Consider the following 26,945-nt stretch of genomic DNA (forward strand, 5'->3'; position numbering starts at 1 on the left):
TTCAGTAATCAAATAAAAATTTGATGCAATATTTTTAAAAGTCAAAAGCAGTATTATTGATTCTTCCTTTTGCCTCCAACTATAATATGGCTCTACCTGGCACTATCATGTTCCTGTCTACACTTAAAATTTTGGTATATTGCTGTATTCTCCACTCCACACCCCTCTCCTTTCTTGGAGAGTGAATACAAACTACTCTCTACACCTCTTCTCTTTGTGAGTTCTTTCACAGCCCATGTCACCGACCACCCTAACATTTTGGTGGCCCATACAGGAAGATTCTCTATTTCTCCCTCTCCTCCGGCCTCCTGAGACTTGTGACTAGGGGAGCAGTGGGCAGTGGAAGCTCACCCTGGGCTGATCCCCCAACCCTGTGTCTGTGAGGTTCGGAGAGAGGGATGTGATGCTTTTCCATTTCTCCAGACTATGGGGATAGCCTCCTCCTCACCCATCTTCACGGCCAGAGAAAAACAAAAACTTGTTTTTCTCTAGAACAATTTGTAAATTATACCCTCACAAGGAATACTGAAACATTTATATTTCCCTCCCTGCCTACTTGCTCCAGAATTCAGCAACTGTTAATGAAGTCATGCCAGGACTCTGGAAAGTAACCAGAAAGCCTTAAGGAATTAAGGTTGACTTTCAAAGCCAAAAAGTGCCCCTGGGGAGAAAGGCCTGGTACCTTGCTTTGTCAAGTGGTTCAGGGCAGTCTTTCCAGGACTGGGAATTACTGGAAAGCAAGAACAGAACGAACTGTACCCTACAGCCACAGGCAGCGGACAACAATAGAACTGCAGCCTCGTGCTACAGCACCCTCACAGACCAGGGGCCCCACGACAGCACCCCCCACCCTTTTTTAATCCAATGATAATCCAATAAAAGCTCAAAGTCCCTGCCCCCCGCAAAAAAAATAATAAAATAAAATTTTGCTATTTTGACAAACTCATAGATACAGACAACAAATTGACAGCTACCAGAAGGAAAGGGGACGGGGGAGGATGAAGTGGGTAAAGGGGGTCAAAGGTACGATGACAGATGGAAACTAGATTTTTGGTGGTGTGCACACTATAGTGTAACAGCTATCAAATTATAATGTTGTGCACCTGAAACTTATATAATGTTATTAACCTATGTTACCTCGATTTTAAAACATAGTATTTTGTTCATGCACTTTTTTTTGCATTAATTGTTTTTTTTTTTAAAAGTCTTGTCACCATGTGAACAGGGCACATACACAGGAGGGCCCGATTACCACTCAGGCACTCATTCATTGGACAAGCGCTCGCCACTGCAGGCCCTGGGCAGTCTGACGGCCTCGGAGAATAGACCAGTTCCTGCCCTTCAGTGGCTCACAGACCCTTTTGCAAGAGGGAGATTCAGAAATAGACAAGGGACAAGTGTTATGGTGGGAGAGGTTCCAGATGCCAGGGTTATTTTGAGATGGTGCTTCTAGCCCTGACTTGAGGGTCAGGAATGACCTTCTGTCTCTGCTGAAGGAAAAGAAGGAGTTGGCCTGATGCGGACACCAAGCAGGGAGGACAGCACATACAGGACCTGGAAGAACTGGACAGCAGCTACCTTGTTCTCAGGGAAATGGAGACATTCAGTTTGGCTACAACTTCATGTGTGTGGGGGTGGGGTGGGGGAGGGGTGCTGAGGAGAGACAGGTCAAGATCTACAAAGTCAACATCAGTCAACTTAAGGAGGGTCTTGCCTACTAGGCTAAGGAGTCTGAACTTGATTCTGCAGAAAATGGGAAGTCATAGAAGGATACTGAGCTTAGAAAGGACAGGGCTGGATCTGGGTCTGGGGAAGGTGGCTCTGACTGCCGTGTACAAATTGACTGGAGAGGCTTTGGCCCTGATGCAAGGAGACAGCAACTGCAATTGTCTGCAGAGCCAGCAGAAGCCTGGACCACAGCAGAGCTGATGGAGGGAAATTTTTCATCATTGTGAGAGTTGTTTGGGAGATGAAATGCACAGGACTCAGTGATGGATGGGATGCTGGTTGGTAGAAAGGGAGGAGTGAAGGACCACCAGGTTTCTGGCCCAGATGATTGGGGATGGGGTGCTGTCTATCTTCATGGAGAGGATCTGAGGAAGACCAGTGTGGGGGTGGGAAGGATGAATTCAGTTGGAGACATATCTCATTCAGAGTGCCTGTGAAACATCCAGGAGGATCCAAGGTTAAGTCCTGAAGAATCCACCATGAAAGGACAAGTCGGAGGAGGAGGAGAAACCTAGGAAGGAGTCAAGGACAGAAGGGTCAGAGAGGTAGGAAAAGAGCAGGGGTGGGGAGGGGTGCCATGCTGGGGACCTAATGAGGAAAATTCTAGGAACGTGGGGGCAAGTGCGGTGTGAAAGAAAGTCACAGGGAAATCAAGTATTGGGTTGGCCAGAAAGTCACATTTTCCATGTTCACCAATAACTTTACTGATTTGGATATTTTGAGTATGTCGGCTGTCTCCCGTGGGGAATAACATTGATTGTTCTCAATCAGTGTCTCGACTTGATTGCTATCAACTTCAGCTGGCCTACCCGACCTTGGAGCATCGTCCAGCAACAAGTCTCCAGCATGAAACTTCACAAACCACTTTTGACACGTTCGATCAGTCACCGCACCTTCTCCATACACTGCACACATCTTTTTTTGTGTTTCAGTTGTGTTTTTCCCTTTCTTGAAATAATAAACCATAATATGGCAAAAATGTTGTGTATTTTCTTCCACCTTCAATATTAAAATGTGTACACAAAAATTCATCAGTTTTGATAAGTCTTTTTCAAATGCATGCTGAGATGACAGCTGTCACAATACAATCTAACAAAATTATTTTGAATAAAGTTAAAAGCAACTAAGTGCTACGAGGGCCATCTTATGGGAAAAAAACAAACGCACTTTTTGGCCAACCCAACACAATGCAGACCGAAAAGCAAATATTGGATATGGCGACATGGGAACCTATCTCACGTGGTTAGAGGGAGAGCTGTTTCCTAAGCATGAGCTGAAGGGTGAACGAGAAGCAAGGAGGTGAACTGTCAAATTCCCATTCAAGAGGCTTTATAACTTGAAATAAGTAGAGAGAAGTAAGTAGAGATATAAATACATACAATGTCAAATTGTGATGAATTCAATAAGAGAAACAGAGGTAGTGACGTGATGAAGAGTGGGCAGGACTCTTTATTAGAGTGACCAGGACAGGCTTCTCAGAGGAGGTGACATAAACAAAACCAGATGCCGATTTGCCATGAAGCCAATAAAGTTTGACCTTCAAGTCCCACTCCTGGGCCTTGTATCTAATTGTGTATTTGTAATTTGGTGTCTTTTCTTTATCTATAAAGCTTATCCCCCAAACTGGATAAGCTTTGTGGTCCTGCAAAACTTATATCTTCCCCTGTCTGAAATCTTAAAAAGTGGGGAGAAATAAGTCAAGAGAAAACCTGGAATTATTCCCAGCAAAGTGTATCACGTGAAAAAAGGACCTGCAGTAGGAACAAGTCCATCATATTCTGAAACAGGAATAAATGGTCATGTTCAAGGAACCGAAAGATCAGCACGGCCCCAGAGGTGTGACAATTGGAAAGGGTGAAATGAGGTCAGAGAGTAGCAGACCCCGATCGCCATGAGAAGGCGTTCAGGTTTCGTTCTTTGAGCATCAAAGAGCCACTGGAGTATGTCACGCAGGCGAAAAACATGATCCAACTTGCCCTGGATGCTGGACAGAGATAGATGGTGGGGGCAAGAGTGGAAGCAAAGAGACCATTTTGGAGGCAAGAGATGGTAGTGATATGGATCAGAAATTGGCATTTTCAAGTTTTCTCTTTATCCCCAGCATGCAGCACAAGCTCAGCCAGAGCAGGAGCTTGGTAAACATTTGTCGAGGGAAAAAATATCTAACAACCGACGAGACTGACCCCTTCGTGAGAGCTACAAGAGGGCTCACCCAAGAAGATGGTAGAGAACCGATCTATCCAGTGACATGAGACACAAGTGGCTGCCTGTTCCCCACTGCAGCTTCCACACAAGGCAGAGTGAGCCCTCCAAACCTCAAACTGTGGCCCTTAGACCAGAAGCACCAGCATTACCTGCCAGCTTGTTAGACCTGCAGAATCTCCAGTGCCACTCCGGACCTGTTGTAATGATCTGTCTTTTAACAAGATTCTGAGGTGATTCGTGTGCACACTGAAGGTTGAGAAGCACTGTGTCTCAACACACTGCCAGCCACATACCTGCCTGATTTAACACCTTCCATGGCTCCCCACTGCCCAGGATCAAGTCCAAGCTCCTTTCCCACCTCATCTTCCACCAGCCTCTATTGCTACTCACCCTCCACTTCAGCCACACTGAGCTTCTTGCTGCTTCTCTTAAGAACTCGATTTCTCCTCAGACCTCTGGGCCTGTGCACATGCTGTGGTCCCTACTGAGCATGGCTTTTGCCTGTTACTTTATCTAGCAAACTCTTACTCATCCTTTAAGACCTAATCGAAAGTGTTTTCTCTGGCCACCTTCCCTGATCGCCCCAGGCAGAATGACTTTTCCTCCTCTCTGAGTCACCGTAGTACTAAGCATGTTGCCCAGTGTAGCGCCTGCACAGTACATGGTGTTGATTTCTGTGACCATCTTCTCACCAGGCTGGGAGCTCCTTGAGGACAGAGATTAGATCTTTTTTACCTCTTTGTCCTCCTGTCTGACACTGGGAGCTGAAAGATTGAATGAATGGCCAAGCCCCAGATGACTAGTCAGAGGAAGCAGGTGTGAAGGAAAGGTATCTAGTCTCTCTGGAGGAGGTATAGTAGTGTGGGAAGAACAAGGCCCCTGGAGGCAGAAAGAGCTGGGTTTATACCTGGCTCTGCCATTCACTTGCTGTGTGACTATGCACAAGTGATTTCACCTCTCTGAACCTCAGTTTCTTCACTGGCAAAATCTTACAATTCTAATAGCAGTTCCAAAGATAAGTATGCAAAGTGGCCACAAATAGCCAGGCCATACGCTCCCCACTGGCCCAGCTCCTTGGAATTCATGGAGAGAACTATGGGTCACCACCAATCCCAGGGGCTTTAACTCATCTCTGGCTTTCCTGCCAGCTCCAGACAGGGCTTTAGACTAATGTCAACAAAGCTTTCCACGGCTCAGGAAGGGAAGGAGCATTTGGAGGGAGAAAGAGGAGGCAGCTCAAACCAATCAATATGCGGGTACAACTCCCTGATGGGTCAAGGCAGGGCAGCAGGCCCAGGCCCAGCACTCAGCTGTGGGTGTGCCAGGTAGGCCATTAAATTCTTGGAGACAAAAAGAATTCCGCCATCTGGATCTCCCACCCTCTGCCCCGCCGAGCATTCAGCCCCAACCCCCACTCTGTCTCCCATTCCCATCCTGTTTAATATTCCCAGCTCCTAGGGAACCTGAGAAAGCTGGGCAGTCAGAGGGGAGCGACTACCAGGATCTAGGCAGAAGGAAGAACAGGCTGGTTACTTCCCCTGTGTGGACTGTGGGTTGGGAAGTTGGGTTTACCAGTCAGACTGGCCCCTAACATTTGTGGGGCCATATGTGGTCAAAAGTGCAAATGTTTAAATATTTATAAGCTATAAATCAGTCACTTCCAAGTTCATGCACGCACTGGCAGCTCCTCGTAGCCCAGCAAGCCTGGGGGTGCATTTGCCAGCAGATCATGAGCAAGAAAGGGAGTGTGGGAGGGACACAGATTCCAAGTCCCACATGGATCCAAGGAGTCCTTGCTCTGTGCGGAAGGCGAGACTGGAGAGGAGCCAGAGCCAACACACCTCAGCTCAGGGCACGGGGTGTGACTTACCAGTTAAGTGTACAGACACTCTCATCCGTGATCACATTTTCTCCTTGAATCAGCCCTTGGGAGAGAAGCTTTGCAAAATGCCCATGTTTCCACGGAAGATAGTAAAGTCAGAGAGGGAAACAGACTAGTCCACAGTCACATAGCAGAATAGTAGCAGATGGGATTTTGAACTCCAAGGCCCATCCAATCTCTCCTAGGCCAGCTGAGCCACTCACAGACCTGAGATCAGGAGCTTTACATGCTGTGAGGTCCCAGGAAAAGACTCCTTTGACCTAGGGCCCTGCTTTTACCTTTGCTCCCCAAGTCAGGAATTGAATGGGGCAAAGGGAAAGGGGGTCTGCTCTGCATCCATCTCACTGCTGCTGGGCACTGCTGGAGCTGGAGCCAAATCCTGGTGCAGACACTAAACTCACCCCATGACTCTGAGTCTGTTTTCTCATTTGTAAAATGAAGATTTTGAAATGAGCGTAAGAGAAAATGAAATTGTGAAAACAATCCCATTTACAATAGCATCAGAAAAAATAACATACACAGGAATAAACTTGACCAAGTAGCAGAAGACTTGCACACTGGAAGTTATGAAACATTGATGACAGGAATTAAAGAAAACATGAATAAATGGAAAGATGTGCCGTGTTCATGGGCTGGAAGACCTGGTATTGTTAAAATGTCCATACTACCTAAAGTAATCTATAGATTCAATGCCCTATAAAAATCCCAATAGCATTTTGCAGAAATAGAAAAAAAAATTCCAAAATTCATGTGAATTCTTATCTCAAAAACCCTGAATAGCCAAAAGAATCTTGAGAAAGTAAAGCTGGAGGACTCTCACTTTCTGATTTCAAAGCATACAACAAAGTACAATAATCAAAACAGTCTTTTATTGGCATAAAGACAGACATAGAGCTCAGTGGACCAAAACAGAAAACTCAGAAATAAACCTTCACAAAAATAGTCAAATGACCTTTGACAAGGTTACCAAGACTACATGATGGGAAAAAAGATAATCTATTCAACAAATGGTGATGGCAAAATTGGATATTCACATGGAAAATAGTGAAGATGGATCTTATCTTACACCATATTAGAAAAATGAACTCAAAATGAATTAAAGACCTAAAAATAAGACTGGAAACTCTAAAACTCCTAGAAGGAAAGAGGGGTAAATCTTGACATTGGAATGGGCAGTGATTACGCGGGTATGACATCAAAGCACAAGTAACAAAAGTAAAAACAGGCATAGGGACTACGTCAAACTTAAAAATGTCTGTGTAGCAAAGGCAACGATCAACAGTGCAAAAAGGCAAACTACAGAATGGAAGAAAATATTTGGAAACCATACATTGGATAAGAGGTTCATATCTACAATGTGTAAGAACTCCTATAACTCAGTGACAATAAATAAACAATGTAAAAATAGGCAAAGAACATGAATAGACTGTTCTCCAAAGATATACAATAATCAAAGGTATACAGAGCCAACAACTATATAAAAAAGATGCCTAACCATCACTAATCAATAGGGAAATTCAAATCAAAACGACAATGACATACTTATCACCTCACACCCATTAGGATGACCTTGATCCAAACGACAGAGCAGTAAAATCTCAGACATTTCTCATAGCAATCTTTTTTTTTCTGATCTATCTCCTTGGGCAAAGGAAACAAAAGAGAAAATAAACAAATGGGACTATATCAAACTAAAAAGGTTTTGCACAGCAAAGGAAGCCATCAATAAAATGAAAAGACAACCCACTGACTGGGAGAACATATTTTTCAATGATACATCTGATAAGGGGTTCATATTCAAAATTTATAAAGAACTTACAAAACTCGCGCGGGCTGGGAACCAAAGTGTCCCAGGTTCGATTCCCAGCCAGGGTACATTCCTGGGTTGCAGGCCATAACCCCCAGCAACCGCACATTGATGTTTCTCTCTCTCTCTCTCTCTCTCTCTCTCTCTCTCTCTCTCCCCCCTCCCTCCCTCCCTTCCCTCTCTAAAAATAAATAAATAAAATCTTAAAAAAAAAGAACTTATAAAACTCAATGCCCCAAAACCAAACAATCCAATTAAAAAATGGGCAAAGGACCTGAATAGACATTTCTCCAAAAAGGACATAGAGATAGTTAATAGACATATGAAAAGATGTTCAATATCACTAATCATCACAAAAATAGAAAGTAAAACCATGATAAGAGACTACATCACACCTATCAGAATGGCTATTATCAATAAATCAACAAACAAGTGCTGGTGAGGATGTGGAGAAAAGGGAACCCTAGTGCACTATTGGTGGGAATGCAGACTGGTGCAGCCACTGTGGAAAGTGGTACAGAGTTACCTCAAAAAAAATTACAAATGGAACTGCCTTATGATTCAGCAATTCCTCTTCCAGGAATATATCCAAAGAAATCTGAAACACTAATAAAGGTATATACATGCTTATGTTCACTGCAGCATTATTTCCATAGCCAAGATATGGAAGCAGCCCAAGGGCCCATCAGTAGGTGAGTGGAGAAAAAAGCTGTGGTACATTTACACAATGGAATACTACACAACAGTAAAAAAAACTAATCTCACCTTTTGGGACTGCATGGATGGACCTGGAGACTATTATGCTAAGTGAAATAAGCCAGTCAGAGAAAGACAAATACTATATGATTTCACTTATATGTGGAATCTAATGAACAAAATAAACTAACAAACAAAATAGCAACAGCCACAGAGATACAGAGCACAGACTGACAGCTGTCAGAGGAGAGGAGGATGGGGGATTGAGTAAAAAAGGTAAAGGGATTAAGCAAAAAAAAAAAAATCCCAAAACTCATAGACAGACAACAGTAAGGTGATTATCAGAAGTAAAATGTGGGGGAGAGGGAGTTAGGAGAGAATAAACCGGGAGAAAAAGAGGGATGATAGAAGGAAACTTGGCTCGGGGTGGTGAACACACAATACAATATACAGACGATGTATTGTAGACTTGTACTCCTGAAACCTTTATAATTTTATTAACCAATGTTACCCCAATAAGTTCAATCAAAACAAGAAGAGAAATATTTTAAAAAGCAGAAAACAACAAGCACTGGTGAAGATGTGGATAAGCTGGAACACTTGTGCAGACTTGGTAGGAATATAAAATGATGCAGCCGCTATGGAAAACAGTATGGAGGTTCCTCAAAAAAAAATTAAAAATAGAACTAACTACCTTATAACCCAGAAATCTCACTTCTGGGTGTATATCCAAAAGAACCGAAAACAGGATCTCAAGGAGATATTTGCACGCGCATGTTCATAGCAGCATATTCACAGCAGTCAAGAGGTGAAAGCAACCCAAATGTCCATCAACAGATGAACAAAAGGATAAACAAAAGGTGGTATAAATGTATGGTAGAATACTATGCAGCCTTGAAAAGGAAGGGTATCCACTAGTGTGCTACAACATGGATACAACTTGAAAATATTATTGAGTAAAACAAGCCAATTACAAAAAGACAAATACTGAATGATCACACTTTTATGAGGTGTCTAAAGTAATCAAACTCATAGAAAAGGAAAGTAAAATGGTTGTTGTAAGGGCTGGGGGAAGGAGGAAACAGGGAGTTGTTGTTCAATGGGTATACAGTTTTGGTCATGAAAGATAAAGATATTTTATTATTTTTAAAACTATTTATTTTTTTAGAGGGGGGAAGGGGGAGAGAAAGAGGGAGAGAAGCATCAATATGTGGTTGCCTCTCATGAGTCCCCCACTGGGGACCTAGCATGCAACCCAGGCATGTGCCCTGACTGGGAATCGAACTGGCAACCCTTTGGTTCACAGGCCAGCACTCAATCCACTTAGCACCACCAGCTAGGGCAAGATATTTTAGAGACCCATTGTATAACAATGTGCATATAGTTAATAATGTTGTAATATACATTTAAAGTTTGTTAAGGTTTCTGGTCAAGATGGCAACATAGTCAGATGTGGCTTGCCTCTTTACACAACCACATCAAAATTACAACTAAAATATAGAACCACCATCACTCAGGAACATCAGAAATTTAGCTGAATGGAAGTCTGACAACAACTACGGAATTAAAAAACCACATCCATCCAGACTGGTAGGAAGGGTGCCAGCACAGAATGGGATGGTCCCACACCCATGTGGATAAAAATTCGGGAGAGGTATCTCAGAAGTGAGGAATCCCAGGCTCATAACAGGCCCCCTAGCCCAGGATTCCAGTGCCAGGAAGATAAGTCCCCACAATCTCTGGCTACAAAAACCAGTGGGGATTGAGCTGGTGGAGGAGGCTGCTGGAGCCCTAAGCAGTTCCTCCTGAGGAACCCACACACAGACTCACCTACTCAGACTCTCTCCGTCTGAGCTCCAGCACCAGGGTGGCAGCTTGAAGGGCACCAGTGGTATACAGGGGGAGGCTGAAGTATCTGGCATCGGGGCAAGCAGAGCCATTGTTCCTTTGCTGAGCCCTCCCCCCACAAAGTCGATAGGCTGGTGCCACATCTGAGACTCCATCCACCTGACTAACACTGTGTGACCCACACAGTGGAGATCCATAGAAACTCTACCCAACCTAATTTACAGGCCCACCCAAGCTGCTTTTCCATTAGAATGGCTGATCTTAGCTCCTAAATCCTATCAAACAAGCAACAGCTGACGTCAGTGAGCCCTAGTGGCAGCCAGATAGAGTCACAGCTTGGCTGCACCTGGGAATCTCTAAACTCGGCACAAGCAGCAGTCATCTCAGACTGCTTTACGGCTCAGGCAGGGTGCCCTGGGCAAAACACAGCTGGGGGCTGATACTGGCCTACACCACCCAGGAAAACCCCAGGGCCAGCGCACCCAGTGGACAGCTACAGACCATGTCGGAGCACCACCACCCTGCCCCTGTACAGCTGATCCTCCATGCAGGGCGGAGGTTGGTGGTCAGTGGTCACAGCCAGTCCTTACAGCTGACTGGCCTGGGTAAATCCCTCCCATTGATTTGCCAACAGCAACAAGGCTCAACTACAAGAGGAGGGTGTACTCAGCCCACATGAAGGGCACTCCTCGAGTACCCAGCTTGGGCGATAGGGAAGGCTGTGCCACTGGACCCTACAGGACACCTACTACAGTAGGCCACACTAGAGTCAAGACACAGAGTCAAAGTAACTCTGCCTAATACATAGAGCAAACACAGGGAGGCTGCTAAAATGAGGAGACAAAGAAACATGGCCCAAATGAAAGCATAGACCAAAACTCCAAAAAAAGAGCTAAAGGAATGGAGATAAGCAATCTGTCAGATGCAGAGATCAAAACATTAGTTATAAGAATGCTCAAGGAATTTAGTGAGGACCTCAGCAACACAAAAAAGATCGTCAGAAACGAAGGATACACTAATTGAAATAAAGAACAATTTATAGGAAAACAACAGTAGAGTGGATGAAGTCAAGAATCAAATCAATGATTTGGAACATAAGGAAGCAAAAAAACAACCAATTAGAACAAGAAGAAAGAAGAATCCAAAAAAATGAGCATAGTATAAGCAGCCTTTGGGACAACTTCAACAGGTCCAACATTCGCATCATAGGGGGGCCAAAAGGAGAAAAGAAAGAGCAAGAAATTGGAAACCTATCTGAAAAAATAGTGAAAGAAAACTTTCCTAATTTGGTGAAGAAAATAGACGTGCAAATCCAGGAAGCACAGAGAGTCCCAATTATGATGGATGCAAAGAGGCCCACTCCAAGACACACCATTATTAAAAGGCCAAAAGTTAAAGATAAAGAGACTCTTAAAAGCAAAAGAGCCCTGGCTGGTGTGTCTCAGTGCTTTGAGTGCTGGCCTGTGAACCAAAGAGTCGCTGGTTCAATTCCCAGTCAGGGCACATGTCTTGATTCCAGGTCAGGTCCCCGATTGCAGGTGTGCATGAGAGGCAACCAGTCAATGTATCTCTCACACATCGATGTTTCTTTCTCTCCCTTCCTTTCTCCTGCCTTTCCCATCTTTCTAAAAATAAATAAATACAATATTTTTTTAAAGCAAGAGGAAAGTTAATTACCAGAAGGTTACCAGATGGGAGGGGGGTGTGAGAGAAAGGGTGAAGACATGAGGGGATTAAGAAGTACAAATAGGTAGTTACAGAATGGCCATGGGAATGTAAAGTACAGCACAGGAAATGGAGAAGCCGAAGAACTTATACGCATGACCCATTGACATGAACAATGGTGGGGGCAATGCCTGAGGGAGTGTGGGGTGCTGGATGGAGCGGGGCAGAGGGGGAAAAATCAGGATAATTGTAATAACACAATCAATAAAATATAATTAAAATAAAGATTGCTAAGAGAATCAATTTATCTTGTGTGTTTTTTTAGCACAGTAAAATAAATCAGTTTTAAAAGCAGGCCACAGAGATGGCAGATTTGCAAGTACATTGTGTCTTTTTAACTTGCAGTTCTATGGCTCAGCTTCATGATTTCATAGCTGTGTGACATTTGGTAAAACTGCTTCCCCTCTCTGAGCCTTATCTGCAAATGGAGACAATAACACATCTGCCTTACAGAGCTTTTGTGAGCACCCAAGGAAGATAAGAAGTATTTGGAAAGGACAGTGGTTAAGACCACAGACTCTGTAGCCAGACAAATATGGGTTCAAATCCTACCTCTGTCCCATCCTAGCTTAATAATCACAGTCAAGCACATCACTCTCGGAGCTCCGGGCCCTTCCCCTGTAAATGGAGCTGATAATATTCCAGGCACGTATCTCCCCAGAGTGGTGTGAAGAGCCGATGAGCAACGTATGCAAAGTACTTTAGCACAGCTGAAGCAATTTGTGATCAACAGCTGTAAAAAGCTGTATCTACAGGAAACTCAGACAACCTTCTGATTAGATGAGATCGAAAGTTTCTCAAAATCATATGCTGCTGCCATTGTGACTGCTCACACCAAGCTCACCCAGCTCAAAGCCACCTTTGTTGGGCTTCCAGCTGTGTCATCAACCCTAAAAGCTTCTGGGAACCAGTGACAACTTTCTATGGCATCTGGGACTACTGACGACGCTCTATCAGCCGATTCTTGCTCGAGAAAACAAATTTAACCTCCATGAGCCTCTGTTTACTCATCTGTAAAAACAATAAGAATAATAATGGTAATAATATTACCTACCTCGTAGGGTTGTTGTAAGGATAAATAGAAAATGGCTGATTCATAATAAGAGCTCAGAGAATTCTTGGTTATTGTTAGTTTTACTTCTCTACCCCGGACAGAGTTCAAGGTGCTACCTCTGGTTCCCATAATACAAAATATACACGGCTGTTGATTTCTCTCTCCTGGGCTGGGATTTCCCTGGGTGCAAGGCTTCTGGCATTTCAACAGTGCAGGGCCTCCTACGCAGCAAAACCTCAAGAAATAGTTGCTAAATACATACACACTCACACACAGTCATACTGTCCCTCATCCTTCACTTCGGAACCCTCACACACACCCGGCTGCTCCAGCCTCCAGAGTCCCTGGAGCCACTAAAACACCACAGTTTAATCACTGCCCCTCTGCGAGTCCAAGTTTTCTCACCTGTACAAACAGGAATACTACCAACACAAACCTCACAGGATAGCCCCTAGGTTACAGGCAGGTACACCTCTAAAGTACTTGGCATACAGTAGGTGCTCAATAAATGAGTTGCCTCCTTTTCTGACCTCCTCTGTTGCTTGACATTTGTGCCCTGGCCTGGCCATGCTGGCCATACCGTCTAAAGATTCCCCTCGTGGAGTGGTTTCATTATAATTTCTCCAAGAAGCAGAGGGCTTTGAGGGCCAAGTTAAGGGAGCAAGTATACTGACCTCCGGGGAACTCTGCACTGGGCTCCCCACGGTGTGCAGCACAAGGAGTCTAGGACTATGCCAGGTATATGTAATGATGGATAAATGGAGCTCCTTGCCTGGAAAGAGGTCAGGGACAGGGTCTGGGATCCCAGAGGTGGGGGTGGCGGGGTATCAGAATTTCCTAATTTTCCTTTTCACTGGGGCCCACTCTGACCCTGGGTATGTTATTACATGGATAAGACACAGTCTTCACTCAGCTCGACTAGGACAGTCTTGTGGAGCTGGGGGGTCCTAAGCCTGTCCTGAGTCTCTCCTTCCAGCTCCCAGATACTCAGATGGCATCTATCTAAGTCAGCCTCGCCGCTCCTTGCTTCCTGGAAGTCAGACACACTTCCTCTTCTGAGCTTCCCCAGCACAGGGCACACCCTCTGTGGTACCAGGAATCACACTGACGTCTTTGTAGCCTAGAAGTTTCCAAGTCCTGCTGGTACAGAGGTCCAGAGGGCCTGGCCCAAGTAGGACTGCACAGGCCCACATCTGCACCCGGCTCTGCTCTTTCCCAGCTAATGTTTGGCTCTCAAAGCCTCTCTTTCTTAACTTGCAAAGTAGTGAAAATAAAAAGTTCTTCACCAGGTAGTTGTAACAGGGAATGAAGCAATTTGTGTGCATGGCTATTGTTCAAAGGCTGTGAGTTCCTCTCCCCTTTTCCCCACCTCAAAAAATGTTTGTCGAATGAATAAGAGAATAAATAAGCAAATGAACCAGCCATGCACCAAACCAGCCCCATCTCTTCCTTTGGAAATAGCCACCAGGGGTGGCGGAGGAGAAATGGCAGGAACCGGGACCTGGGGGCCTGGGCGGTGGCCTCAGCAGTGCCAGCCACTCGCCATCCTGAGTGAGGCTCTGCTCAGGCTCTGAGCCTAGGGATCATTATCTGCAAAATGGGGTGTCACACCCACCCCAAGTATTGTAAAAAGGAAGTGAGATTTGGGGGATGATAAAGGGTTTGGCAAACTGTAAAGCTCTTGGTGATCTGAAGTGGACTTTATAAACTGTGAAGAGAACTGCATAAATCTTTGACATGCTTCTCCCATCAGCCGGCTGAGCTCAAATCCAAACCCAGGCCCTGAGGGGCTGCCTCCTGTTGATCTAAGGGGGTACGGAGGGGCTGCTGAGTGGCGGTCCTCCCCGGCCCATTCTCCCTTTCTCTCTCTCCCTCTCTCTCTCTGGTGCACGCATGCATGTGTGCACACACATGCACATGTGCACACGCACGCACGCACACACATGCACACACAGCCTGGCTCTGGATTCCCCTTGGTTGAAGACACAAGGGAAGAAAGAAGACAGACAGCTATTAACTTCTCAGCTCGTTACATTGATGACCCTGCATCTGTGAACCGCTGGGCTGTACCAGGCCCACTTGCAGGTTGAATGTGCTCCAGGCACAGGTGGATATAGCCAGAGCACCTCCCCAGTGCACCCCACACCACCACGGACACACACGCGTATGCCAGAGGCTCCTTTCCCCTCCCACCGTGCTGCCGAGGAACCAACAGTGGCTGCCGAGAGACGTGGCTGTGCCGGACACCCGGCATTTGCCCTTCCGGGGACTGGCTCCACTCCTAAGCCACACGCCCCAGGAGAGTCGGGGCGTGCTCCTAGGCTCTAGCTCAGCTCTTGTGGCCCACCACCGGGACAAGGAGGGGGCACCAGTCTGGGGAGGCAGAGCTGCCACTGATAGAGGAGGACGACCACCTTCTCCTCGACAAGGCCTTGTTCACAGGCCTGGAGAGGAGCAGGTCTCTCTGTAAAGGTCTCCCTATGAAAGCACGAGCAGATGGGACCCCAGCCTCTCATGACACCCAAGCCCCACTCCAGTACGTTTCAGGAGCAGAAACTCAGTCCCGGAGGCACGTTTCGTCATTAATGCCATAGATTGTCAATTCCTTACCCAAGCCTTCTTTGGGCAGAAGTCCCCATCTGTGCTGAGAAGAGAAAGGACCTGCCCAAGGTGACAACAGTGTCAGGAGCAGAGCTGGGACCAGAGGATGGGCCTCTGGCTCGCTGTCCATTTTCCTCCAAGTACAGCATCCTGCTTTACCATTCATCTACTCAGTTCATATGTTAAGACTAAATGAGGCGCCAAACTCAGCGCTAAGGGTGAGGATAAAACAATGAACAGAACAAATTCCTCACCCTTAAGGCACTGACAGTAGGAATTACAGGGTCGGGATCAGTAGTAACCCCAGGGTTCGTGTTTGTACAGCATCCTACGATTTAACAATGCACTTCCCCACCCAGCCTCTTACTGCATCCTCCCCATAAACCCACAAGGGTTTACTCACTTTAAACCCCAATCTGCAAAGGAGTAAATGAGGCTCCTGCATTGCCCAAGGTCCCAGCTTGTGAGCAGAAGCTGAAACCCACGCCCTGGTGTCCCGCTCAGGCCCAGGGCCATTTCTTCACCTCCAGAGTGGACGTCTTTCCTTGGCTATGTTTTCAGGACCTAGAGGCAGGGTCATTTGCTTTTTTTTTTCCTTCCCTAGCACTCACCCCCACAACACACACACACACACACACACACACACACTCCAAGCACCTGGAACACAGCTACGTATTCAGTCAGAGCTAAATGAGAGCTGCCCAAATGCCTGAAGAGAAACTGTTGTTTCCCTTCTTCTTCTGAGGAAAGTGTCTGGGCAGCAGCCCTGGTTCACCTCCTGCCAGAGAAAGATGGGGGGAGGGCAGGTACCAGCCTGTGCCCTGTCCCCACCTGGCACCTGATGGGGAAACTGGTTGTGGGCTGGGCCCTCTGCACCAATCACCTGGTATTCTCCATCGCCCACCCCCCCAGGGAGACCCGGTATCTCCTGAGTTCCTAAGTCCCCAGCTCCATACCAGATCCTCTACCTCTCCCAACAATCCTGCTGGGGAGATGGATTTATCCTCATTTGACAACTTAGGAAACAGAGATGCAGGGAGGGGTTGCAACTTAGCCACGGTCACACAGCTAGTAAAGCGCCGGGCACTAGGCTCCCCGAGATCAAGGTAGCCCCACTGTCATCACCCTCATCACCTCCCAGGGGGTCTCTGAGGTCGCTTCAGCACTGCCTTGGCCTGGGAGACGGGAGCTGGATTCCCTAGGAAAGTTTGCCCACGAGGAATTCTTTGTAAACATGAGACTCAGTGCCTGAGGAAGATGCCAAAACAGTTCCTTAAAAACAGAACCACCATTTGCTTTGGTGCAGTCTAGGGGCATGACCTTGGATTCCTGAGGACATTTCCATATGCCTCCCCCTTGCCAGCCAGGGCTGGGACCCCCCCTTACCTGGACGAGGAACAGCGGCTGCAACTGCGGGATCTGAGTGTCTCTGTCTGCAGACCCAGGCTTTGTGCTTTGTGGAAATTGCAGAAGTGAAGAAACAGCATGTCACTGCCCCGTCACCCCTGGGAGGAAACGCTGTGACCCTAAGGCCCCTCTGGCAGATGCCACCGGAACCTCCAAGTTGGGTCACCCAGGTCCCAGACACTGGTGGAAAGTGTCTCACAGGGCAGGGGCAGCATGGGGTGGGGGCAGCAGCCGCCGTGCCGGGGAGCTGGAGCGAGAGAGAGAAAATGCAAGAGAGAGAAAGCAAGAAACGGGCGAACGTGCTCAAGAAAGAGAGAAACGGAGCATGCCAGCGAGGAAGAAGAGGAGACAGGAGTAACTGAATGACCGAGGAAACAGAGTGAGAGGGAGTCGGGATGACGCGAAAGAGGGAGGGAGAAAGGCAGAAAAATGTAAACTCACAAAGAGCACACGAGAGGGGCGAGGAGACACGAGGACAAAAACCAAGGGAGTTCAAAGAGGAAAAGATAAGACAGACAGCGCGTGCCTGTGTGTGCCTACGCGTGTCTCTGTGTGTCTGTGTGTGAGTGAGAGAGAAAACGCATGCAAGAAGGGGAGAGGAGGAGGAAAGGGTGAGGCAGCTCGAACACAGAAAGGACGAGAAGGGAGGCGCTCAGAAGAGCCACTGTGTCAGAGGCGGACCGACTGGGCTGGGCATCCCTGGTGACCTAGACGCAGGGGCCCGAAGAACTCCTGTTGACAGAGCCTACAGACCTGGGGGAGGAGGGAGGGGGCGTCACAGTAACCTGAGCAGGAGTGAGTGGGAGCGAGTGGGAGCGGAGTGAGGGTGAACAGACGTGGGCCAGCGAGGTGAGTTTGGGAGTGTGCGTGTGCGTGTGTGTGAGTAGAAAGTCAGCTGGGCGGAGGCTTTGTGTGCACATGAGTAAAGGATGGGCCGGAGCTTCCTGCCTCGGTTTTTAATCCATTTATGCACTCATTTTTCAATCAGCATTGATTGCACATCCTCGGGCACTGGGCGCTGTAGGGGGCACCGTCTAAGGAAGCTAGCTCCTCAGTCGCTCCAGCAGCCCCCTACACAGAGAGGGAAGCAGGTCTCGGCAAGGCCAGAGGCCCATGGCGAGGCAGGTGCAAAGCAGAACCAGGAATGCAGGCTGCGACTCCCCGCGATTGGCACAGCCTCCGTCCACCCTGGGTGTCTGGGCGAGCCTCCTCTGCCAACCGGACACCCACTGCGTTCCCTTATCAAAACTAAAAACCAATCTCAAAGGACAAAACACCCCCACGTGTGCCTCAGCCCTAAGACCTAGAGCCAGAAATCTGTTCCCTCTCCCCCAGCTCTGCCCCTGTCCCCCACAGGCAGACACACTCAAACCACTTGTGCATAAAATCCTTGCATGCGCACATACTCTCAGTACATAGTATCATGCAGAGACACTCATTATTACCTCCCTCCACCCGTATGCACACGCAGGGGCCCACATCTATCACACCCTCACACCTGCCCAGAGTCACTTCCTTCCTCAGTTCATTCACCCACAACCGCTCCGCAACCCCCACCACCCACCCTCTCCTCAAATCTCCCTAGGCCTTCAGTTAGGACTTTGAAAAGGCCTGTTTGGCCATCTCCTCCTCTCCCTTAGAGGCCTTCTGGACCTTGAGTGCCCCGAGACACAAGAGGACCTGATCTGGTCATGGAGTTCGACCTTCGTGCAAAGTGTCCACCTGAAATCCAAGGCCCTCACTCTGCCCCCTAACCCAGAACTTCTTTCCCAAAACGGGCTTCACCTTCTCAGCCATCCTCCAGCCGCCACGCTCCAGGAGGGACATCAAACCAAGGAGGGACCTCCAGGATCAGCCAGCCCCCAGGTGGCCGCCATCTCAAAGACATCTCAAAGACCAGGCCTGTTGAGCTCGGCCTGTTTGTCTATAGTCTCTCACACGTGTCTGTGCAGCAGAGGCGCAGCACTACCTCTTATAGATCAGCAATAAGCCAGGTAGGCAGGCAGAAGTTATTGTCATTATTAACAAAGGAGCAAACCAACGCTGACTCCTCCTTTCTCTCGTACCCACATCCATTCTGTTAGCAAACTCCATCAGTTCTACTTTCAGATATCTTCAACTCTGTAGCTAATCAAGCCTTTAGATCTAACCTTCAGTTGTAGCAAACGGAGGACGGGGGGACAGAGAAATGAATTAAAGAACCTTGCAAGGAGGCGGCCAAACCCAGAATGTGGGAAAAGGACATGCTACAGGGCAGCTGATCCAGTTCCTTCGACAGGCCAACCACCAGGGAGCAAAATGGGGAGGAGACTATTCTAGATTGAAAGACACTGAAGAGACATAAAAATGAAATCCAACCTGTGGATCTTGTTTGAAATCCGGATCAACCAAATCGACTTTGTCAAAATCGAATCAAATAAAATATATCAAGAAAAGACATACGTACCAGTCAGGGTCCCGGAAAGAGATGGCACACTCTGATTTTGGGTTTCTGGCCTCCAGAGCTGTAAGAGAATAAACATGCATTGTGTTGCCACCAAATTTGCAGTAATTTGTTACAGTAGCTATAGGAAACTAATACAGGCATATAGGGATGTATTATACTCTTCCCTCTCTTTTTGTGTATGTTTGAAAAGTTTTCTGATAAAGTTGTGTTTGTGCATGCCCAGTTCGCAACACTGTCTATGAAATAGTCCTGCCAAGGAAAGAAAAACAAAATCAGCAAGTTCAGCCACCAGTTTACAGAAATATAAAAGAGGAACAAACAGATCAGAGGGTATACTCAGCAAACTCGGTACACAGTGAATGCGCAGAACAAACAAGTAAGTGATAAGGGATAAAAAAGATGACGGGAGAACCTACAGATCAAATGAGAAGCAGGGGACATAGCAACATACTGTTACCGGTGAGCCTCTTTGGATCCTGATTCAAACAGGAAGGAAGAAAGGAATGGACAGAGGAGGGAGGCAGAGAGGGAGGGACGGGAGAAGGAGAAATTTATGAGCTAATTAGAAGTTTGAACACATTGGATATTGTTATATTAAGAAATTGATGTTAATGGTTAATTTAATGGTTTCACAGTTATGTTAAAAAAAGGATTTTTGTCTTTTTGAAATACATATAAAATATTTGCAGACAAAAATAATATATTTGCTTCCAAATAATATGGGGCAGGCCTCAATTCTAGAAAGTGGGCTGATAATTGTTGAAACTGACTGATGGCGTATGGGGATCCATTATACCATTAAGTGCACTCTTACATGTGTTTTCAATTTTTTATAATAAGAAAAGAGTTTTTTGTTGTTTGGTTTTAAAGTAATTTAGCTCTTGTTTAGATTTCAGAGCTCAGAATGATGATGAAAAAGGAGACTGTCCTAATGTTCTACAATGGATAATTCTGTCTTGGGACACCATTTTCCTGGGACAGCCTTTTATTATGTAACAGCGTCTATGATGTTAGGTGCTGTATCTCACACAACGGGCAAGGAAACCAGAATGATATAACCTGGAAAACTCTGCTAAATGATAAAAAAAAAGAGCCATAACAACAAAGATGCTGACATCAAAGATGCGCATAAACGGTTAAATCAAATGGTTTCATGAAATTCGAGAGTGGGGAAAAAAAGCCTTCCAATAACATTTTAAAAAGGATATGTTCTGTTTTAAGGTTTTATTTATTTCTTTTTAGAGAGAGAGAAAGGAGGGAGAGAGGGAGAGAAACATCACTGTGTGGTTGCCTCTTGTGTGCCTCCTACTGGGGACCTGACCTGCAACCCAGGCATGTACCCAACTGGGAATTGAGCTGGTGACCCTTTGGTTCATAGACAGGCACTCAATCCACTGAGCCACACCAGCCAGGGCAGATTTTTTTTTCATTGGCTTTAGAGAGAGAGGAAGGGAGAGAGAGATAGAGAAATATAGATGTGACAGAGAAACATTGGTTGCCTTCCATATAAGCCCCAACCAGGGATTGAACCCGCAACCTAGATATTATGTGCCCTGAGTGGGTATCATACCTACAACATTTTTGGTGTATAGGATGATGCTCCAAGCAACTGAGCCACCCAGTCAGGACCTTATTTTTAATTTTAAACTAAATTTGTAATTTCACTTTCAACTTCAAATGATGAGAGAAAGAGAGAGAGAGAGAGAGTCAGACACTTTCACAGCCTCCACTGCTGTGGCCCTGGTTCTAAGCCACTATCATCTGTCACCTGGATGTGTGGTCCTTACTGTTCTCCTTGCTTCCACCCTTGCACCACTCTCTCAGTCTGTTCTCATCACAGCAGTGAATTGAGCCTCTTAAACATCAAATCTCATCATTCTTCCGCTCAAAACTCTCTAGTGGCTTCCATCTCACTTAGCAAAAACTCCCAAGTCCTCAGAATTCCCACAAAACCTGACCTCATCTCCTGCGTAAAGCTCCCTGCACTCTCTACTCGCATTGGCTTCTTGTTTTCTTCGACATACCAGGCGCGCTCCTGTCTCAAGCTTTCCTCAGGTCTTGACTCAAATGTCACCTTCTCAGTGAGGACTTTCTTAATAACCCCTTCTCTGACAAGTCCTAGGCCCTTACACTGTTTTATTTTTCTCTACAGCATTTATCACATCTCACATACATTTTGCTGCTTTACTTTGTTCATTATCTGTCTCCCCAACTCAATTGTTAAGGTCTTCGAGAGCAGGGATTGTTCGTTTGCTTATCACTGCATTCCATTATCTGCTCTGGAACACCGCCTGCACACCGCAAGTGCTCCTCCATAGAAGTTACTGAATGAATGAATGAATGAATGAATGAATGAAGTTAGAGGGGAGGAGATGAATCATCCAAGGTAACACAGCTGGTAGGTGGCAGAACTGGAATTCGAACCCCACCATCCTAAACCCCAGATCAGCCTTGCACAACTGTTTTCCAGGCTTTGCTAACCTCTTTCTGCCCTCTCCATCTGTCCTTCATGCAGAGAGGTGGGGACAAGGTGGGAGGAAGAACACCATAGGAAAAGAGCATGGGCTTTAGGATCAGAGACTTGAATTCAAATTCAGACCACCACCAACTCCCTGTGTGTACTTGGGAAAAGGCAGTTTACTCCTCTGAGCCTTAGTTTTTTAATCTGCAAACTGGGAATAATTGTAAGTACCTCACTGTGTTGTGAAGAATATGAAAACAAAAATGGTTACAAAGATCAGAAAACACCAGCAAAACTGTCATTTTCACAGGCAATAAATTGTTTACGTAGAAAACTTAAAGCAATTTCATGGACAAATTATTAGAACTAACAAAAACTTCAACAAGATTTCTAGATATAAAATCCCTTCCAGTCTCCAAAACTGTGAGAAATAAACATCTGTTGTTTATAAGCTAAATAAATAAATAAAATCAACATATAAAAATCAATGATGTTCCTAAACATAATCAATAAATAGAAAATTTCATTTTTTAAGAAGACACAATTTATAATATCAAGGGAACTATCTCGGTAAATAATTTTTTGGAAGCCAAGATGTGCAATTTCCTCTTGATTCAGTAAATAATTGTTGGAAATTCAGTAAAAATTGTTGAAAAATAATTTTAAAAAACTGCAATAGATAATGCAATACATACGTGAGACCATCAATATCATAAAACTGTAAGTTCCTCCCAATTTAATCTGAGTTCAGTGCCAGTCCAATCTAAATCCCAACAGATGTTAATAAAACATTAAATAGAGTACTTGGGAAAAAAAAACCCAATAGGTTATTCAAGGAAATTTAGTAAGCCAATCCCAAAATTCTAAATGAAAAGTCAAAGGTCCAAAACTAGCCAAGACACTTTGGAAACAACAGGATACGTGAACAACCAGGGCACACCACAGGATTTTCCCTATCATATATTAAGTCTTATTATAGAGTGGCAGTGTTAAGACAGGGCGATATTAACAAAGGGACAGCAAACAATCCAAGGCAACTATACAGAGGCCCCCAGGAGTAAAGGGCACACATATGGAAACTTGGTGCCTGCGACAGAGCTGTCATTACAGACCAATAGGAGAAGAGTGGATATTGGTGCAAAGCACTGGCTATCCATCAGGGGAAAATATTCATAAATCTAGATCCCATCCTCACACCGTATTCAGAATCGTATTCCAACTGGCATTGAGACCTAACCATGCAAAGCAAACTGTAAAGTTTCGGAGGAAAACAAGGGTGAATATATTTGTGATCTGAGGGTAGGAAAATTTTTCTTAAGACACAGAAATTACAAACAACAAAGAAAAGTTGGATAAGTCTGACCACGTAAAGTTTAAAACCGTGTATTTCAAAAGAGGCTGCAAAAATAGTAAAGAGGCAAGTCACAGGTCAGGGAAGATATTTGCAAGATATGTATCAAAGAATTTTCAGGCATAATGTGATGTAAATTCCTACAAATTAATAACCTAAAGACAAGCCCAATTTTTTTAAATGGGTCCAAAAAGGAACAGACAATTCACAGAAGGGAAACGCCTTAAGGCTGAGAAAGATAAAAATATAATCGATGTTTCAGGAAATCAGCCATTCATATTAAAACAAGCAACCACTAGACTGGAAAAATTAAAGTCTGCCAATTTCAGGGGCTGCAGAGGATGTAGAGCAATGGAAACTCTCAGGACACTGCTAAGACGAGATTACAAATGGCACCATCATTTTGGAAATTAATTTCAAAATAAAGTTGAAAATACGCACATCATTCCTAGGTACAGTTGCAATATTAATATATATTTGTGTCTACAGTGTAATTTTGTAAATATGTTAAAATGAACAGAACTACACATAACATAGACAATGAACACAATGCTAAACTAAAAATGCAAGTTGCAGAAGGACAAATGGAGTATGATACTAGTCTTAAAACTTTACGATGTTATTACTGTCATGGACACAATGCATATGCATGAATATATAAAAATAAATTCAGGACATAACTATCTCTGGAGAGAGAGAGAAGGGGCAGAGTTAGTGAGGTACAAAGAGGCTTCTATCATACATCTAATATGCTATTTAACTTGGCAGTGGGCACACGGGCATTTGTTTTATGTGTGGGTTGGTGTGTGCACACGTGTGTAAACATGAGTCTGGAATTAGCCAAAACACTTTGGAGAGTGAGAAGTCAAAAAACATACCACATCATACCAAGCTTTTATAAATTACAGCACTTAGGACAATGTAAGCACAAACGGTGCAAATGAACAGGAATTAAGGAAGAGTCACTAGAGAGGAAGGGATTCCTATAAAACCTGAGACCCCTTTCTTGGGTGGCCAGCCCAGATGCCTGACAGCCTCGAGTCCTCTTTGTTCTCGCCGTTATAACCTGTTTCTCTCTCAGACCAACCCCCCCCCCCCGCCCTCTCACTCACTTTCCCACCCTCTCTCTCACTTACTCATCCTCTTGCAGACTTGGGGGGCTTAAATCCCCACTCTGCCACTTAACAACTGGACCACCAGAGCCTCAGGCCCTTCATGTGATAGGTGGGGGTGGCAGCCTCACCTCACAGAGGATTAGGTCTGTAAAGGACAGTGTCTGGCAGCTAGTCCTCAGTCTCCTCTCTCCTTTTCCTCTTCTTCTCCTGAATTCTGTTCCTTTGCCCGGGACTGAGTCTTACCTGCTCTCCAGCTCCAGCCTGAGCACACTTTCTATGACAAAGTGAGCACTGCTCAGGGGAGAAGCCCCAGCTTGTGAGAGGAGTCACGTAAAAGGTAACCTCAGGGGTGTGGCCAAAGCCCACGGGGTGAGGTAACAGGGAGAAGATCCAGGCCTCCAGGCCCAGGAGCTCAGAGGCAGGGACAGTCCTCCCCAAGGACTTAGGACAGAAGATGGTTGGATGGAAGGAGCCCTCGGAGCAAATAGGGGCAGCTGCCTGGGTGCCTGGGCAGGGGGAGGGTATGGGAGAGCCCCCAAGTCTGGGCACTGTTCTTGGAGCCATTACCGCTACAACACCCCTATGACAGTTGTTAAAGAAAGAGGTCTCACCCTGGCTGGTGTGGCTCAGTGGACTGAGCATCAGCCTGCAAACCAAAAGGTCACCAGTTCAATTCCAGGTCAGAGCACATTCCTGGGTTGGGTGGCAGGCCAGATCCCTGGTTGGGGGCTGTGCAAGAGGCAACCAGTCGATGTTTCTCTCCCTCTCATTCTCACTCCCTCTCCTCTCTCTAAAAAATTAATTAATTAATTAATTAAAAAACATATGAAAAAAGAAAGAAAGGTCTCTAAGAGGTAACTCAGGTTTCCTCCAGAGTGTGAAATTGGGTGGCTGGAGAACAAGGATCAGAGGGCATCTTTTCACTGTGTATTCCTTTAGATCTATTGAACTGTAAATTTTGCACATGTGTTACCTCTAAAAAGTAAACAGTAATAACAACAACAACAATAATAATAATAAATTAAAGAGGTGGACTCTGGTGTCAGACTTATCTATGTCTAAATCCCATTGCTGCTTCTTAGCCAAGGCGCATTGGGCAGGTGTCTTAACCCCTCTGAGCCGAAACGGAAACACAGCTATAAAATGAGGCTGAGTATCTACTTCACAAAGGCACTGCATAATCAAATAAGGTAATACATGAAAAGCATTGAGCATGATATCTGACCCACAGTGGCATGTGATGAATGCCAGCAAGCTTTACATATTAACAGCTCGTGCTCGGTCCCAGGGCATAGGAAGCGGCACGGAGTCCCTCCAGCCATGCTCCAGGATGTGGCCAGGACCTCTGACTCTGCTCCTGGATGCCCCACGATGGACAAGCAGGGCTGGGGTGTGGGAGAGGGGTGAGACTTGGGGATGGGTGTAGATAACTGGACCCAGTCCTTGCCCCAGCTAAGCAGTAGCACCCCAGGACACTGGGGACCTGTTCGGGGGTGAGGGGAGTTGCTGGGATATGTACAGATGGCTGCATGTGTGTGTATGTGTGTGTGTAGGTTTGTCTGCAGTGAATGAAGGGACTTCCACGCCTCTCGGTGTTTATCAGCACTATTGCCCAGGTTGTGTGTCTGTGAGGATGTGTTTCGTCTTGTGCTATATAATAGGCATCACATGAGGGGACTGTGTCAGTTGTGACAGTTTGTATATTATGTGTAGTGAAGGGTCATGGGTTGTATCCGTGGATGCCAAAGAGTCTGTTGTGTGCCGCGTGTTTGTGGAGGGCCATGAACTGTGTGTGTGGGTAAGGAGGCTGTGCTTTGTGTGATGTGAAGGCATGCTGTGCCTGTTGGGGTTGTGTATGCTAAATGTCTCTGAGGAGTGGAAGAATAGGTGCTGTGTCTGTGAGTGATGAGGGGGACTGTGTGTCCCTGAGTGGCTGCTGGTGGCAGAGAAGTCAGATCTAACCCAGCTCCAGGCCCCTCTAGAGCCTGACTAACTTCAAGATTTCTGAGAAGCCACTAGACAAAACAGCCAAACCCAGCCCTCTCATACAAGCCACCAGCCTCTTACCTGAGAAACAGCAGGGAGAGTAGTCTAGGACGTGACAAAAAGGCTGAGGGGCTGGGGGCACCTCTGAGAGCATGTTTCCTGGAAGGCTTCTGAGGGAGCTCAGGAAGCTGGGCAGGGAATGAGGGGGAGGCAGAAGGCAGGTCCAGGCCTAGGTGTGTGTGACTCACTTTCCTCTCTGCCCCAATCCCAGTTCAGCAGTGGCAGGATAAAGAATTAGGGGAGGCCTGCCTGCCGGCTCTGCTGGATGATCATGGCCCAAGTCCAAGAAGCCAGCTGCTTGGGTGCGGCCCCAACCCAAGGACGTCAGGAATATTCACCTCGAGCCAGGGAGTCTCTCTCTCTGCGTATCAGCTCAGCCAACACCCCAGGACTGGCCCACTCTAATGAGAGTGTCCTCTCCAGGAGGAAGAGCTGGGCCTGAGCTGGCAGAGGAGGGAGAAAATGGGTCCCTTGTCGGAGGGGGAGGCAGGCTCTGATCTGGGAAAGTTCCCAGCCCTGTCCCCAGAGCCCGCGCTTCAATGGATACAGTGACATCTACAGTGAGCCCCAAGC

At 46.1% G+C, this 26,945-nt stretch overlaps 1 protein-coding gene across 4 annotated transcripts in view; it reads right to left on the reverse strand.

The window, feature by feature from the left end:
• Nucleotides 1–26,476, reverse strand: part of PTAFR (platelet activating factor receptor) — a 34,399-nt gene extending 7,923 nt beyond the window's left edge. Inside the window, exons 1-2 of one of the 4 annotated variants that reach the window (XM_045859741.1) lie at nucleotides 26,394–26,476; nucleotides 19,400–19,457 (exon numbers count right to left, since the gene is read on the reverse strand). The gene's annotated coding sequence lies outside the window, so the exon portion shown is untranslated. Of the gene's footprint in view, nucleotides 1–12,945; nucleotides 13,023–16,932; nucleotides 17,000–19,399; nucleotides 19,525–26,393 lie in introns of those variants that run through there. The other 3 variants (XM_045859740.1, XM_045859742.1, XM_045859743.1) reach the window with 3 other exon arrangements.
• Between the last annotated feature and the right edge of the window lie 469 nt (nucleotides 26,477–26,945).

This window comes from Phyllostomus hastatus, unplaced genomic scaffold (genome assembly GCF_019186645.2).
Source record: "Phyllostomus hastatus isolate PE091 unplaced genomic scaffold, TTU_PhHast_1.1 phas_scaffold_182, whole genome shotgun sequence".
Classification (NCBI taxonomy): domain Eukaryota; kingdom Metazoa; phylum Chordata; class Mammalia; order Chiroptera; family Phyllostomidae; genus Phyllostomus; species Phyllostomus hastatus.